The sequence below is a fragment of the Grammomys surdaster genome, unplaced genomic scaffold, assembly GCF_004785775.1.
Source record: "Grammomys surdaster isolate TR1022 unplaced genomic scaffold, NIH_TR_1.0 99, whole genome shotgun sequence".
In the NCBI taxonomy this organism is placed as follows: Eukaryota; Metazoa; Chordata; class Mammalia; order Rodentia; family Muridae; genus Grammomys; species Grammomys surdaster.
In genome coordinates, this window is record NW_021604578.1 from 391432 (window position 1) to 396839 (window position 5408).

A 5408-nucleotide genomic window follows, 5' to 3' on the forward strand; every position below is an offset into this window, starting at 1 on the left:
TCTATCTATCTATCTATCTATCTATCTATCTATCTATCTATCTATCTTTTCTCTCTTTCTCTTTCCCCCCTCTCTCTTTTGCATGCATATGTGACTGTATGTGTGCTAGTGTACATGTGTGGAGGACAGAGGACAAACCATGAAAGTTGGTTATTTCCTTTCACCACAGCTCTCAGGGATCACTCTTCAGTTGTCAGGCCTGTTGGCAAGTGCCGTTTCCTGCTGAGGTGTCTTGTAGGCCCTCATCTGTTGATTTTGACATTGACTAACCTCCTGTTTTAAAACATTTTCATAAAAAATTTTCAGGCAAAAAACATTTAAAAAAAACAAAACAAAACAATCCCAGTGTTTCTCTAAATCTGTTCTTTACCCAGCCTTTGTGAGAGCAAGAGTAAAGGAAGAACATCATGTTCTTTGCCTTACAGACTGCTCAATTTACCAAGAAAACACTCAGGCAATTGAAACCAGGCACCAGCAATTCAGTTATACCAGCTTGTGTGTCTTCTGGGGTCCTGTTTGCCTGCTAGCTTTGACCTCAGAAGATCAGCATATTAGGCAATAAGCAGCCTCATTTCTGATTGCCAGTGGCTCTAGTTATGTAGTTTGGGGTCAGTTTAGTCAGAATTTCCTTCCTCATTCAATTTTAGCTCAGTTCCAATAGAATCGTATGAGATTTGGAGTATGAGGTGAAGTAGTTACCATTTTGGCCTGAAGGTTTGTTCAAGTCCTGGGGTGCCTACAGCTCTTTATGCAGTATGCCTCATCTCAGGGCTGATGGATTGCCTGGAGTAGCATCTGTTTGTGGAAGGACAGCAGGCCTGATCTGTCCTTGCTTCTCTTGAGTCATGTCCAGTCAACAGTCTTGCCCCATGGTGGTCACTTCAGTGCCACCATCAGAAACAGCTGAGAACTTTTCCTAGACACTTACACCAATGCTCAAAATTGTGTAAAGTCGCATTTGTAGTAAACACCTTCATTCCCATTACTTAAAGTTCTTGGATTGATCCTTATTTTGATACAGTTCCCTTTCAACAGATTAAGAGCATTAAATTTAGCTAATTTATGGTTATTGATGATATGGCATAAGCCATTGAATTTATAAACAATCAAAACATCTTATTTAATAATTTCAACCACTTCTAACAAAGTAGTCGGAGGCCAGGCAGAGGTGGCGCACACCTTTAATCCTAGCACTTGAGAGGCAGAGGCAGGTGGATTTCTGAGTTCAAGCCCAGCCTGGTCTACAGAGTGAGCTCCAGGACAGCCAGGGCTACACAGAGAAACCCTGTCTTGCCCCCCCCCCCAAAAAAAAAGTAGTCGGATCTTTTTCAAAAGGGTAATTCAGCACCATGGAAACTTCAATACCTATAGCACCTATTCTTTCTCTGGCAGAGCACATGATCACATATTTATAGACATGAGGAAAGGAGACTAAATGTTTTTAATGGCATTTTGGTGACAGTACATTATGTATCTTAACACTTATTTTCACAAGTGTCAATTCATTTTTTCTTCTGGGCTTGAATATATGCCTCATATTGGACTATGAGTCATTGGCAAGTGACATATAAAAGGGTTCTTGAGTAGTATTTGTGTATTGAGACAAGTCCATTCTTGGGAACAAATTGTGTTATGTTATGCTATATTATGTCAGGTCATGTTATGTTGTGCTGTATTGTGTTAATGTTGTGCTTGATTGAGTCACCAGAAGCAACATAGTATCTTGGAGTTTAGTCTGTGTTCGGCATATATGCTGAAGGCAGCTGCATAAGCCCCATGGCACATGGAACAGTAGTATCATGAAAAGAATCTGGAATTCCCGAAAAACAATAAATTATGCTATGAATAATGTATTATATAAGAGTAGAAGACGAGTGATGGCAAAATCTTAACAATAAGCTTAGTTTTTCAAAACAAAACGAAACACTCCTACAAAATTGTCTTCTACCTTTGTGTGACAATTCTCCTGTCTTGCTCCTTAATTTTTTCACATTTCTTCCTTTTGTCTCCATTTTCATCTTCCCATGGAAGAACTGATGGTTGATCTTGTAGGCAGGATGGGTTGAAAGATACTGTCAAGCCTCACTTACCACAGAATGTTTTTTATTGTCTGTACTACCACTTGAAAATGTCCACATTATACAAACACAACTTTTCCCTATCTGCCTAAGAATATCTAGCTTAAGGAGTAAGCATGCACATAGCCTTGGATACAGAACACTATTCTTTGTCAGCTATTATTGGGCCACAATTAGTTGGTCACCTAATTTTCCCAGGAAACAGCTAAGAGTAGCTGCCTATCCAGCACCCATTGATAAGAAGCATTGTCTGTGTACTGACTTTTCCCTACCAGGGTCTGGTTTTTCATACAGGTATTTTTAGATTTTCTTTCTATTTTAATAACTGTAAGGAAAAAAGGGAGGGAAGGAGAGATAGAGATAGATAGATAGATAGATAGATAGATAGATAGATAGATAGATAGAGGTTGGGCAGGATTGGTGCATTGCTTGCTTAGGTTGATGTTGAACTCCTGTACTCAAACAATCCTTCTTCAGCTTCCCAAGTAGCTAGAACTACATGTGCTCTACACTGTGCCTGTTTTTTTTCTTTTTTGACCTGGTGACTCTGTTAACATTTCCTTATAGAAATGGTCCCTGACCTTCATGATGTCTGTGTCAATTTTTCCATTATAGATGCTCATAATACCAAATATCCCATATTCAGAACCGTTACTGCTCCTGGTCATCCAGTGTTTATCTATGAAGTATTATATGTGTTTATCTATGAAGAATTAAAAGCTCCAAGGGGACAGAGCTCTTGCATGCTTTGCTCACTGTGCTGTGTAAGTCCCACCTATCTGTAGAGAATACATTCCAAGACCCCAGTGGATATCTGAAACCGTAATACCAGAGTATGCACACAGAGACACAAACATACATACATTTTTTCTTATCATATATACATCCATATATATATATATATATATATATATATATATATATATATATATCCTACATATGATAAATTAAATTTATAAATTAGGCCCAGCTAGATATTAACAAGAACCAATAATAAAACAAAATAATTAACAATATGCTAGAGCAAAACTTATGTGTCCATGGTCTCTTTCTCACTTGAAAGAGTCAAGATAAACCCGATTTGGTGGTGTATACCTGTTCCTGCAACCCTTGGGTAGCAGGGGCAAGAATATAGGAAGCTTATGGCCACCCTGGGCTTCTTAGCCAGTTTGAGACAAACAAAAGCTATAGGACAAGACACTGTCCAGTGTGAACCAAAGTAACCCCCATGCAATAAGCACAAAAGAAGTGGAAGGATCAGGAAGAATATTAATAACTTTGTACTGTGCCTAATTGTGTGTAACTGAAACCATTGGAAATGACGTGCTAAGGGGACTTGCTGCATTGAGGTCCAGTACATTGACCATGGGATGCTTTCAGAGTTACTTAAAGGAGTTCATGAAGACTTGAACAAAAATTGTGAGCAACTAAATCCTCCCTTTTGCCTTCCTATTTTAGAAGTAATTTTATGTTAATAAGTTTTGTTCTTTCCCAATTTCATACATGTTCCCATGTATTTTAGAAATTCTTACACTGGGCTTGATGCTTTATTAGGGGTAAGAAAGCTTGGTATTCTCAGTCTATGATGTTTTCAGAAGACATATTAAAGCTAAAAGTACCGAAATAAAGACTTGCTGGAATAATGAGGGCTCTCCTACAATGCCTCATCCACTTAACTTCTAGCCTATGAACAAGCCTTCCCAGAAACAGAAGTAAGTACATGTACTGGCATGCATTGTAAAAACACCACTGGGATACCATAAATATTACTCCCGTTTTTCCATGCAATAATAGTTAAAAAGCTTTCCTTTCTTTTACAATTGAATAATTTGAGCTTTGTTACGGAAGGACTAAAGTGCTTCCATACACTCGGCCGTTCTCAAATTAATCTTCATTAAAGTCAGTAGTAATTCGCTTAAGTGTAAAATTATTTATAGTGGGTTTACTAATATGAGCCGAGAAAAGGAAGCAATAGAGCTTTAGGTTTTAACATTGCCATTCTGACTTTCAATGGGTTGAGTAAGGACGACAATCAGGGCTTGACCAACATGAAAATCATGAGTGACATTTCTATAACTCCCTGAGCAGTGTGAATCAAAAGCCTCTGGTTTTATTTGCATAGTGGTGGCTTCTGTTTGTTCTTCAGTTCAGAATCTCTTGGGAGTGACTGCCCTACAGAAGCCTTCCCTAACCTGTGATATTAATGGCAGGTAAGAATAAAAGAAATGGTTCCTGTGGGCCACATAAAATTTGAAAATATTAAGGTACTACGCTTTTCTTTTTAAAGTCTCTTGATTGATAATTGTACTGTGACTCAAGAAGGAATGGTACATTGAACTGAATTTTCTATTGCCATCTGATCATGGAAATTTAAAATGTAATAAAGTGGTTTTTGTTTGAACTATTTTGGTTTGGTTAAATGAGTTCGTTGGCATTCATGTGGTTTTGAAGTAACATTGAGCGGCTTCCTCTTACTCGTATAGAGAGGTATATGTGTGATTCTATCCCTGGTGATGTATTTCTCTGTTTCTTCCCATCACCAGTGACCTATGCCCTTCCTCTAGGAATCACTTTCCTTGTTCCTGTTCGGGCACAGATGCTCACAACAGCTAACACTTATGAAGTATTCACTAAGCTCTGATTATAGTTGGTGCCTAAGGTTTAGAAGAGTTTCTGTGTTACAGTTCATTAGCCACACCAGAACAATCTTTGTGTAGGTGTCCCATGTTCAGATAGGGGTCCAAGTAATTAAGCAGATGATGGAGTCAGGATTTGAACCTGGGCCATCTGGCTGCATTTGAAGCCATGGCACTACAGTGCATTGTATTAAGAAAAGCCTTGCTAAGGTGGAAACTGCTTATAGTTTGTGAGGTCTTCGGGATACTAAGGAAACAAAGGACAGTTCAAAACACCCCTATGACTTTTGCTTAATTTTGTGAATGCACTTGGCTGAACAAATTTCCCCCCAAAGATTTCTTTTTATAACTTGTAGAAATACAGAATAATCTTCTGTTTGCTGTCAGCTACTTATTCTGAAGTATAGGCAGTTCTTGGGTTCTTGAATCTTTTTCTCTTCCCCCACCTCCCTCTTCTTTTTCTTCTCCATCTTCCCCTTTCCCTTCATGTGAACTTTTCACCTTATTATATAAGTAAGTATACACAATATGGCAGCAAGTTACAAATACTTCTAAATTTCTGAACCACTTTGTTATTCTTGCACTAACTGCTCAGCTTACTAGAAAATTAAAAAGCCTATAGCATCACTTGGCTTGGGCGCTCTCTCTCTCTCTCTCTCTCTCTCTCTCTCTCTCTCTCTCTCTCTCTCTCTCT